This window comes from Herpailurus yagouaroundi, unplaced genomic scaffold, assembly GCF_014898765.1.
Source record: "Herpailurus yagouaroundi ecotype Mexico unplaced genomic scaffold, PumYag 29, whole genome shotgun sequence".
NCBI lineage: Eukaryota > Metazoa > Chordata > Mammalia > Carnivora > Felidae > Herpailurus > Herpailurus yagouaroundi.
In genome coordinates, this window is record NW_024412377.1 from 34,470,037 (window position 1) to 34,482,519 (window position 12,483).

Genomic DNA, 12,483 nt, shown 5'->3' on the forward strand with positions numbered 1-12,483 from the left:
CCCCCCCCCCCCATCTTAACTCCTCCAGCAGGCTTGTCTTTATAATTTCTTGCTTGTAAGAAGTAGAATTTCTGGGCCCAATTAATGCTCAATGAGATGTTTAATATAAATTTGCCAGATTGCCTTCCCAAAGAGCTTTTCAAATTCATTCCCAAAGTGAGTAACTGAGAATTACTTCTTTCTATATGTTTACCAACATTGGGTAAATTCTACACATTACTCAGTGCTCCACGCTATAAATGAACTCAATCTCCTTCACCTATTTCACCCATTATCCCCCTCCCCTCTGGTATTCATTGTTTTAATTTGCATTTCTTTGATTTTAATGAGCTCCCACCAGCCTTTCAGCCCCGAACCCACCACTCCCTTCGGGTCCTGACCACACCCGCCCAAAATTAAATCCACAGGCTGAGAATAAGAGGAAAAGGCTTTAATTGTCGTGTGGAACTCGAGTAAGATTAGAATTTGTGTCGATTCTCAGTGGCCCTAGAAGAAGTTTTTCAAGATACTGATTCCATGAAGAATGTTTTCTAATGTAAAAACCTGTAGGTAATTGAGGACAGGTAAAGTAAATAAGGAAGGTTCTCCACCAGAGACCTCAAGGTTCATCTCCGTCCGGCCAGTCCAGCGAGGAGAAGTCCACACAGACAGAATGAGGGCCCCATAGGGTGTCTCGGGCTCCTTCCAGCGCATCGGTTGAAGGGGCGCTGTGGGCCCCGACGACGATGCTGGAATTCTTTCCCTCTCCGGCTTCCACCTTGCTTTGAGCCACGGTTTTCAGCAGCTTCCGGGGACGGCCTGGGCTCCTGGAGGCAGTCTGGCCGTGGGTCTGTCCACCTCCGCTGGCGCTGGCATCTCCTGGCCGGTTCAGGGTCCATCGGGCAACACGGTCTGTCGCATGTGCCTCTCGTGGAGGTGACTGTAGCTCCATCGCGGTCTCAGCCGGGACGTGAGGGTCTCGACAGCGTTTCTGGCCCCTCTCAAGCCGGGGACCATCTCCGTGCCAAGGGCCAGCGTGGCGCAGCCTCCCACACGCACCGGGGTTCCAGTCCCCACACAACTGGGGGCGTTGGCAGGAGGGGCGGCTCAGCGCCGGGAAGTTATCCAGCGCCCAGGCCCAGGCCTGTTCTCGGTTCAGGCCCGGGGGCATGCGGGGCTCCGGACGTGCCCACCTGCAAGACGGCCCTTCCAGCGTGGGCAGATGGGGGTCCATGGCTTCAGCCTCTGACCAGGCCGAGAGGTGCAGCCAGTCTGGGAGAAAGAAGATGCATCCAGCGCTGGGTGTGCCTTTTTATAGCGCTCTGTCGTGTGTAGGATCTCAGAAAGGACTGTCCTGATACTTGAGGCTGACCCTCATTAGCCTTGCAAATTACCTCGGAGCCGGATAAGATTAAGGAGAAAACTGCATCATTGTGGGCGACGCTTTTGAAGGGTTTCAGTGATGGACTTAAGGGAGGAGCAGGGAGAAGGAAGGTCTTTGGGGAGAGAAGTCAAGTTCCTGGCTGTTTACAGTCGCTGTAGAAAGCCTCTCTCCTTGTCAGGCACACGTAGACAAATCACATTTCTCATGTCCCTTCTTTTAGAGTATCAGAGACGATTGCCTGGTGTTAGAGATGAGACCCTGAGCGTTAGATGAAAACAAGATCATAAACGTAGTTTATGCTGGAGCTGAACTGAGAGTATATGTAGGTCAACAAGTAAAGAAGTAATTCGGTAGAGGTGGGAAAAGGAAAATCCCATGCCTGCCTTAAAATTGTAATGTTTTAGTATTTTCCATTCATTTGCAAGTTTATAAAATTGTGACATGTACATTTCTGTCTTATTTTTTCTTTGTAAGTAGGCTTCACGCACAGAGCAGAGCCCAGTGCAGGGCTTGAAACCACACCATCAAGATCTAGACCTGAGCCTAGATCAAGAGTTGGACACACGTAACCGACTGAGCCACCCAGGTGCCCTACATTTCTCTCTTTTTTAAATGTTTTTAGGGGCGCCTGGGTGGCTTAGTCGGTTAAGTGTCCGACTTCGGCTCAGGTCATGATCTCGTGGTTCACAAGTTCCATCCCCTCTTCGGGCTCTGTGCTGACAGCTCGGAGCCTGCTTCTGATTCTGTGTCTCCCTCTCTCTCTGACCCTCCCCCCATTCATGCTCTGTCTCTCTCTGTCTCAAAAATAAATAAACGTTAAAAATTTTTTTTAAATAAAAATGTTTTTAAATTTATTTATTTTTAGTAATCTCTACACCCAGCATGGGGCTTGAACTCATTACCCCACGATCAAGAGTCACATGCTCTTTGGACTGACCCAGCTAGACACCTCTGTTACATGTACATTTCATCTGTGGTTTCCACTGCTGACATACTAACCTCCCATGAGCCCCTGCCGCATTTTACCTATCTGCTGCCCCACAGTAGACGCTTAGAACGTCAATTACCCAACTTCACCACATATGATAGTCCTTGTGAGAGAATTTCTCTAAAATATATATCCATGAACAGAGTTATGCCATGAAAAAGTGCAAAAACCTAAATTCGTTGAGTAATGCCATATTCTTCAGGAGACAGACAACACGTACCCTCCAACAATAATGCCTGAGGATTACTCCATGCACACATTCCGCACAAACACTTGGAATGACCCAGTATGCTAACACTTGCCAGGGATTTGGTGATTCTGAACAGGTCAACAGTGGTAGTAGTTGTGGATTCGTGTTTTCTGATTACTCTTTGGGACCCGCTTTGCTCTGTGGTTCTAAAAGCCATTACTGTTGTTCAGTCTAAACTATGTCCTCATTATTCCATTAAATTAAAAAAAATTATTCCCTAATAAGTTATTTGATGCTTCAACTATTTGAGCGTATTTCATTTCTGTTCCTAAAAAGCATAAAAAGAATACAACAGTGATATCACATTCAACATTATATTTACTTATTATAATCTTTTCCTTTTAACCATCTTAGAAGAATGATTTAGACTTCCTTAATAACGTGTAAATATTGGAAGTTTTTCTTTCTGTTTTCAGGATATTTTAAGAATGTTTGTTTTGTATTGATCGTGATTTTTTAGATGAAACCATAAACTTTAAAGAAGAAAAATTTCTCTCAATATTTCATCTTGAAACCTGACATCTTTCCTTTCTTACACATCCTTCCATCAAGAATGAAATAAGCCATTTCAGGGTGCCTGGGTGGCTCAGTTGGTTAAGCATCCGACCTCACCTGAGGTGATGATCTCCTGGTTCGTGAGTTCGAGCCCCTCATTGGGATCTGCACTGACAGCTTGGAGCCTGCTTCAGAATGTGTCTCCCTCTCTCTCTCCCTCCCTCCCCAGCTTGTGCACGCTCTCTCTCTCTTTCTCTCAAAAATAAATAAACATTAAAAAAAAGAAATAAGTCATTTTAATCAAGAATTTGAATCCCTTCTTTATGTGTTAATTTTCTTAGCATAGGGGTCCTGGGACAGGAACAAGGAGCTTCTCCAATCCCCGTTGGCACAAAGTAGTCCAAAGATAGAATCATGCAGAGTCTGATGTTTTTAGGAGCTGAGACTGGTGCTGCTGGTAAGGGTGGAGGTTTGAGAGGACCCTGAAACTAAAGACCAAAGTGTAGCTCCCTAGCTAGAGCAAGCAAGAAAGTTATCGAGGAGAAAGACTACATGCTTAACCTGACTCCTGCCTCAGCCTGCTCACACAGCCTCTCCCGGACTTCTCTCTGGGGCTTGCTTTGATGGGGCAGGATCTCTTGTGACCAGCTGACCTCTGCAGGAGCCCACTTGGCAAGGAACTCAGGGCAGTTTCCAGCCAATATCGCTCAGGGAACTTAAACTTCATCTCAAACAAGTAAAATTTAGTTCCTCGGTTTTGTTGAAAGCAAAATACCGTTCATATTACATAATTTTCTTATTTTAAAAAAAGTTTATTAAACCAGGTTCAAACTCCTAAAAACAAAAAACACAGACATTGAAACAAGAGCATGTATCTTTCGCCTACCAAATTGAAAAGATATTTATTACCCATTGATATTACCAATGACTGTCACATTGTAGGGTAATACATATTTCTTACACTGCATTAGGACTGTATTTGGTAGAGTAACACAGTGATGAAATTTACAAAGCACATATTCTCACACATATTCTCGAAAAACAAAACTTAAGTGGCAGTCTGTTACACACGGTGCACGAACAAGCACACATCTCCCCCTAGCACACACACAATCCGCCCACAAGATCGGCATGTTTATAGTCAAAACTAAGAACTGGGAAAAGCAATAGGAAGTACGAATTAAGTCGTTGTAAACCCCCAAAGAAATGTATCTAGGGTAAATGAAATTGAGAAAGTTCATTTTGTAGGCAAAGCTGGCTACATAAAGGTATGTATATTATTGTTCAATTTCTGTGCTACATACTTACATACAGATATACTGTAACTAGAAAATTGACAGGTTCACAGTAGCTTCTCAGAAACCTTGGGGGTGGGGCAGATGCGTGTTAGAATTCATCTAGTTGGGGAATTCTAAAGTGGCCGCACCTGCTGAGCCCGACACTCTTGCCTTATTGTTCGGTATTGTTCTCAAGGGAGAGTTCCCTCCCACCTCCAGGATGGAGTCCCTTCGGTGCTGGGGGTTAAGGCACCTTGAGAAAGTCACCTCGCAGAGATGCAGATTGCAAATGAGCACGCCCGCTCCGCGACCTCAAACCCTCCGCTCTCAGCAGGGAGGCCGGTTTCTCAGGTCAAGTGTCCAGGTCACGACGTCCATCACCTTGCACCTCAGCGACCTTGAGGCAGGTCAGCTCGGGGGATGCTGGCAGGCGCTGGGCAAAAAGGTAGCAGAGAGTCGAGGGATAAGGGGCACTCGTTGGGCTCTGGCCGGCGCCTAAGGGCCCCTGAACTTCTGGGGGAGTTTGGAGAGGGGGGTGGGGGAGTGCGGTGGTGGCGGGGCAGAGACACGTGCGGATGCCCCGAGGGCTTCTGAGACAGATCCCAGCTCCGAGCGGCCAGGGCCCTGCGGCGGGGCGTTCCCCGGCTGAGCGGAGTCCTGGAGGCCGCCGGCCGCATGCCTGCTGTTCCAGGAGCCATCGTTTGCTGGACTCACCAAGCGCCACGCTGTACTCCTGGCCGCCCCCGCTGCACCCCAATGCACCGCAGACCCCACCGCCTTCCCCGCGCGCAGCAGAGCCCGCCGGCAGAGGGTCCGGCGCGGGAACCGTCACCGGCCACCCACACCCCTGTGCCTCGTCGCTCCCCGGCAGACGAACCGGGGACACGCGGGAGAAATAAAGACTTTGGCGTTGTTCTTGGTCAGTGAGTAGCGGAAAGAAAATGGTCTGCGGACTCCGAAGACAAGACTGCTTCCGTGGTTATCCTGCAAACGCACAGGTGTCACCGTAACGCCTTCCGTGCGCGAAGGATGGTGAGCGGAGAAGGGTCTCGGCAGAAATCTCAGGGCTCCTTGGTGGCCAGGGGCGTCTGGGCCACAGCGCTTCGGATCCAGTGCCTTGGGACGTGTGGTGGTGGCTCCTGGGGTCAGGAACAGGGCGACCCTCTGAAGGGTCCCCACCGTCAGAGGCCTCGGGCTCCTCTCGTGGGTCCCGGAGAGAGGCGACCGCGCCGCGGGAGGCTGCGGGGGCCAGCGGCGGCCTGGCTCCTGGCTGGCGTCCGGCTGACGCGGGGCGCCTCTGGCTCCTAGGGGGTTTCCTGGTGGGGGGCGGACGTCCTGGGTCATTCATGTCTTCCAGGCTCTGCAAGTGTCGGTTACCGGAGCAGCGCCAGCGCAGAAGCCCACGGGGACTGGAAAGCGTTTTTCCCAGGGGAAGTCTTGGCGGTCCCATGAGAGCCCTCCCAGGTCCCGAGAGAAGGGAGCGGCTGAGCTCAGGGTGGTGGTGCACTCAGCTCACACCAGATAATTGCATCAAAAGACCTGATGATATTCATACAAAACCCAATCACCTTGGATGAAATTATCCAGGGTCAAATTCTCTTCGTGATAGATTGAATTGGGTTTGACAATCACAGAGACCTAGGCTCCCAGGCTGAACACTCTGAATGGGGGGAGTGACAAGGAAATTTGTGACGTGAAGGAGGTTGTAAGGGTGGTGACCCAGTTCTTACATTGGACTTTCACTTCCCAGTGTTGCCTTCTCCTGGTGATTGCTCAATTCCAAGGACCTCAGACTGTGTTTGGACCAGTGTTTCTCCCAGAAGCTGCAGAAACTGGACGGCTTGGGTGAAGGGGAAGTTCTCCTCAGCAGATTATCTCACCTCTCTAGGCCTCCTTTTGTCATCTGTGAAATGGGGACAAATTACCTCTCCTTACAAGGTAGCTGGAGCAGTGCAAGCGTGCACGTCCATGAATTTAATTTGCTCAATTATTACTGTGATTATCATCATTCTCAATATTATCATGGGTAGAATTATAATGAGAACAAATGTTAAATACTGCCTCTGGGGGAATTGTCTTTCTCTAAATGGATTATGTTTTTCCTTAGTATATCATGTCTATGGTGTATTGCATTGTAATACATTCCTCTTCATCTGTGTCTAACAACCTGTTGACAAAAGCATCTGTGAATACATTATAGGTTTCCTCAACTAGATATTCATCTTACTGTAATAAAGTCTAGTTATCCCCAACACTTAGGAAGCAAATTTTGATATCCTTCTGTGTTCCGGGTGCTGTAAGGGGAGCCACCCAACACAAAGACAACCGGCTGTAGCTTTCAGACCCTACATTCTAGGGAGAGAGCAAAGACACAGTCAAGAGAACACAGCCAATGCTGTGAGCATCACCAGACGTATATTCCAAACATGATACCTCCCTTTAAAGTGAGACTTGCATTGTTTGTTTAATTGCAGGGGGAAAAAAATAGGCTACAGTAGAATAATAAATGAGAAATAACAAAACAGAAAAATCGAACAATAGACAGTGAAGATGGCAGATTGAAAGCTGTAGCTAGTTGAAAGGTTTATGGGAGCAATTTCGGATTCTCATAGCTGAGGTGAAGATCAGAACAAAGATACACAGAATAGGAGAGCTCAGCCTGGGTTCTTAGAAGGGGGAGGCCAAGTCAGAATTGTCTGAACCCAGTGACTGCTGAAATCCAAGGGAGAAGGAAGGCATAGCTGGCCTGTGTTACGGGTGCACCAGAAAGAAGTCGCTACAGAGAGAACCAGCAATGGCGTCCGTCTGCTCCGCATCAATTACCAACAAGGTACAATGGCAAAATGCATGATAATATCTCAGGGCCGGAACAAACAGGTATCTGGGCTCTCATACTCAGTTGTAAACATTGACTGCCCTTTCGAATTCAGATGAATAGTACGTGCATATCATGTTAGAGATTTGCTGAATCTGACATTGGGAGGTCAACCAATTTTTAAACATATTTGGAATGTATCTTTTACATACACACAGATAAACTGTGTCATCAAGTTTTGAATTACTTATATTTATATATCTTGGACACCTTTTGATATGGTTCTAAGTTTAAAAATTTCATTTTAAATGTTTATTATGGAGAAATCCAAATATACCCATGGAGAAAAATAGTTTAATGAACCTTAATGTATCCGTCAACCAGGTTTTAACTATTTTTCAACGTTTGGCAATCTTATTTCACCTGTCCCTCACATTTTTCCCCCAGAGTATTCTAAAGCAAATAATAGACATCGTATCATTCACTCTGTCACTACTACAGCATCTATCTAAAATACACCAGGACTTTCTTCATAATCGTGTTGCTACTATTACATTTTATAGTTCTAACAATAATTTTAGTATTATATAATCAGTATGTGTTCAAATTGCCCCCAGTCTTAAAAATGTCTTTTTTTCACTTGATTTCTTTAAATCGGGATTCAAAGAAGATACACACGTTACAACACATGTAGTTGATTTGCCTCATAAATATTTTTTATTTGTGGCAATTTACCAAGGCCTTTTTTCTTGCCTTTTATTGTTGAAAATGTAGGTAATTTATCCTGTAGAATTTTCCACTTCCTGGATTTGACTGATCTCTTCCGGTGTTAATTGTTCTTTTATTATTCATAACTATAAGAACATAAGATCTTGATATTTGTTAGATTTAGTTTGAATTTTATAGGCAAAAATACTTCATAAGTGATGCCGTTTACCTGTTCATGAAAAGGTACATAATATCTTACAGTGAGATTAAGAATTATAGCTGGATTTAGGCGATATATGTTTGATCCCTCAGTTACATATTCTCCCATTAATGTGTTAATTAGTGGCATTAGCATCTGTTAATGATTATTACCTAGATCCATTATATCATGGGGACGTGTTACAAAATGATGATTACTTCATCCTATCTTTCACCTTCATGTATTAATAGAGGTCTACTATAAATATGTACTTTCTCTTACTAATGTTTTCTTAGACTAAGATGCAATTCATATGGCAATGACTGAATAAATGCTTAATTCTTTTCCTTTATCAATTTGCAGAGAAAAGGTATGTCATAGCAACATCCAATGGTGATTAATAAATGTTCTGTTAGTTTAAAAATTTTTTAATGTTTTTATTTATTTTTGAGACAGAGAAAGAGCATGAGCAGGGGAGAGGCAGAGAGAGAGGGAGACACAGAATCTGAAGCAGGTTCCAGGCTGTGAGCTGTCAGCACAGAGCCCGACACGGGGCTTGAACTCACGGAGTGTGAGATCATGACCTCAGTTAAAGTCGGATGCTTAACTGACTGAGCCACAGGGCGCCCAGTTCGGTTAGTTTTAAGTATCAGTATGAACACTGGTTTTCTGGTATATTTGATGAGTTTGATACTTACTGTTCAGTTCTCCCCTGAATAAAAAGACTCGATGCCCAGCTGTGAGGAGCATAGCTATCTGACAAACCTCCAGCTCTCAGCTTCAGCAGAGACTGACTCAGCTTTTCAATCTACCCAGCTATATTTGGAAGAAAATCACCAGGTCCAGCCCACCTCAACAGAAGATGAAAAGACAGACATGAATACTAGGAGATAGTGATCATTAAGGCCTGGCTTAAAGGCTACCTGCCCACTGGGAGAGGTTCTGAGCTCAAGTGGTGTGAAAAGAACATCCATTCATGAAAGCAATTAGGGTGTGAAGGTGGGGGGTGGGGGTGGGTAGGAACTGGGAGGGACTGGGAGTGCCATAGATTAGGCATTGATTATATGCAGAGGAACTCTAAAATTTTTCTTATTTTAACATATTGGGAATCAGGATATTTCTCACAAATAGTGCTGTTTCTAGTCTATGAGACATGTGGTGTCCAGATTGTGCAGAGCTGTTTTTAGGCTCAATATTATGTTCCATTGGTCTGTTGGTCATGTCTCTCCATTTACATCACTGTAAATGGCATTTATATCATGGAATCTATTCTTTTCCATAACAGTGGACTCAGGTGTATCTGTGAGGGGCAGAGAGAAATGATAAAGAGAACAGGGAAGAATATGGGCTCATTTTATTATTTTTTTAAATATTTAAAGTTTATTTATTTTGAGAGAGAGGAAGTGTGCATGCACAAGTGGGGCAGGAGCAAGAGAGAGAAAGAGAGAGAGAGAGAGAGAGAGAATCCTAAGCAGGTTTTGTGCTGTTAGTATGGAGCATGATGGGGGCGGGGGGTGGGTGGGGGGGCTCCATAAGATAGATCATGACCTGAGCCAAAATCAAGAGTCAGACACTTAACTGGCTGAGCCACCAAGGTGCCTCCATGGGCTCATCTTGAATACACCCGCATTTATGCCACAACCCTTCAAGGCTGCACGAGTCTTGGTTCTAGACTTGGAAAAGAAGATGGCACCGAGGCTTAGAGCTATCAGAGCAGGTGAATCGAGGGAGAAAAATAAGGTGAAAAAAAAAATGGGAGAGAAGGAAACCGTAAGCGGGGTACAGGGGTGCAAGAGCATCTGGCTCGGGGGCCCCAAACAGACCAGGTTTGGCCACACTGACAAAATCCAAAGGCAGAGAGACCAGGGGTGGTGAAACAAGAAAGGAATGTATTTCAGTGAGGCCAGCACTGGGACAACAGTGGACTAATGTCACACAGCCTGTCCATGCTGGAAATACTTCTAGGTTTATATAAGGAAAATGTGAGACAAAGTTGCTGGGTATGTGCAGGTGGGCAGTAAAGGTCAGATCGGTCATCATCTTGGGATTGATCACAGGGTCTTGCTGGCACAGGGCAGTGCTTATTGCTTGAAGGGGTAATTTCAGTTCCCATCACAGGATGCTCTGTCCACAGGGTCTTTTGTTTAAGTTAAGAGATACGCTGGAAAGAAGAACTTAATCAATTAGAAAGTACAGACTGGGGTCAAAATAGGGGTAGTGGAAGTCCTCTTTCAAAACCTAGGGCTGGGAAGCAAAACCAAATAAACAAACAACCCCAGACTAAAACAACCAAAACACCTGTAGAATTGAAAGGCGAACTAGAGTGTGACGCACGTGTCACTTTTGATCCGTTGGAGACACCCGCCCCCGCAAACCAACAGTCACCTGAATTCATTTGGAAAAAAAAGAAAAAGACCATTTGGCCCTGGGTCACTGCGAGCAGATGCGCTCCGTTCTCTTTCCGAGTCGTGTTCATTTTGCATACACACAAGTAGGGGAATGGCACCGACAGATCCTGCAGCTCCACCGAAGAACCACATCTCAGCCCTCTTCCCAGTGCAGGCCCTGACGATTCCTCCTGCCTGACTCCAACATCTCCCGAGGCTTGAAGGGAGGATGGTGGACTGTGGCTGATTTCAATAGCCCAGCCAATTTCAACGTTTGCTAACTTTCTGCCTGGAAGTTTCGCATCCCCTCCAGCCTTAGAGAAAAGCTGTGAGGAGCGCCTGGGTGGCGCAGTCGGTTGAGCGTCCGACTTCAGCCAGGTCACGATCTCGCGGTCCGTGAGTTCGAGCCCCGCGTCGGGCTCTGGGCTGATGGCTCAGAGCCTGGAGCCTGTTTCCGATTCTGTGTCTCCCTCTCTCTGCCCCTCCCCCGTTCATGCTGTGTCTCTCTCTGTCCCAAAAATGAATAAATGTTGAAAAAAAAATTAAAAAAAAAAAGAAAAGCTGTGAGGCCTGTGCCTGCTCACTCACCACTAGGGGGCAGCAGCACGCAGGGCTTCAAGCAGGACCTCCTGGTTCCCTGGAGAACCTGGGACTTGCAGGGGCCTAATGCTACGCAGTCTTGAAGATTGATCAACGTTGCCATTCTTGATACAGCCACTAGGAGGCGATGCTGCCTTCCCCCCAAAAAAGTGGAATTGAAAACTCATTTTGTTTTGGTTTTTCCAGCTTTACTGAGCTGTAATTGACATATAACATTGTGTCAGTTTAAGGTGTACAAGGTATTGATTTGACATATATTGCAAAATGATTATTACCATAGCCTCAATTAACAGTTCCATTACCTTGTATGATTACCATTTCTTTTTCGTGGTGAGAACATTTAAGATTTACTCTCTTAGCAACTTTCAGTACACAATGTAGTGTTGTTAACTATAGTCACCATGCTGTAGATTAGATTCCCAGAACTTTTTCATTTCTAACTGGACACTTGTACCTTTTGACTGACATCTCTGTATTTCTCCCTGCCCCCCCCCCCCCCAGGCCCTAGCAACCACCATTCTACTCTATGTCTATCTTTTTTAGATTATACATGTAGAATCTACCAAACAATATTTATCTTCTCCACCTGACTTATTTCTCTTATATAATGTCCTCATGGGGCTCTTGAGTGGCTCAGTCGGTTAAGTGTCCAACTTTGGCTCAAGTCATGATCTCACGGTTCAGGAGTTTGGGCCCAGCATTGGGCTGTCTGCTTCCTGTTGACTGGGAACCTACTTCTCATATTCTCTCTCTCTCTCTCCCTCCCTCTCTTCTTTCCCTTCCCCCACTTGTGCCCTGTCTCAAAAATAAACATTAAAAAATACTTTAAAAATAACATAATGCCCTTAAGTTCCATCTATATTGTTGCAAATGGCAGGATTTCCTTCTTTTTCATGGCTGAATGGTATTCATATATGACACACACACACCATATCTTATCCACTCACCTTTTGAAGGACACTTAAGTTATTTCCATATCTTGGCTATTGTGAACAATGCTGCAATGAACATGGGAGTGCGGATATCTTTTTGAGATCCTGATTTCATTTGCTTTGGATGTATACCCAGAAGTGAGAATGATAAATCATATGATAGTTCTAGTTCTAATTTTTTTAGGAATCTGCATGCCATTTTTTTATAATGGCTGTACTAATTTACATTCCCACCACGAGTGCACATCCACATCCTTAGTAACACTTATCTCGTTTTCTGATGACAGCCACTCTAAGAGCTGTAAGGCAGTATCTCATTGTGGTTTTGGTTTGCATTTCCCTGACGATTAATAATGGAGTATCTTTTCGTGCACCTATTGGCCATTTGTATGTCTTCTTGTTCAGTTCCTATGAACATTTTTTAATGAGTTTTTTTTTCCATTGTGTTGTAAGAGTTCTTCATATATTT

At 45.3% G+C, this 12,483-nt stretch overlaps 1 long non-coding RNA gene across 1 annotated transcript; it reads right to left on the bottom strand.

Moving 5' to 3' along the window:
* Nucleotides 1–9,962: 9,962 nt before the first annotated feature.
* LOC121040976 (uncharacterized) lies at nucleotides 9,963–11,272 on the bottom strand. Its single transcript, XR_005795513.1, has 2 exons — nucleotides 11,071–11,272; nucleotides 9,963–10,256 (listed from the first exon to the last, which is right to left on the bottom strand). It is a non-coding gene; the product is annotated as an uncharacterized LOC121040976 (long non-coding RNA).
* Nucleotides 11,273–12,483: the final 1,211 nt, after the last annotated feature.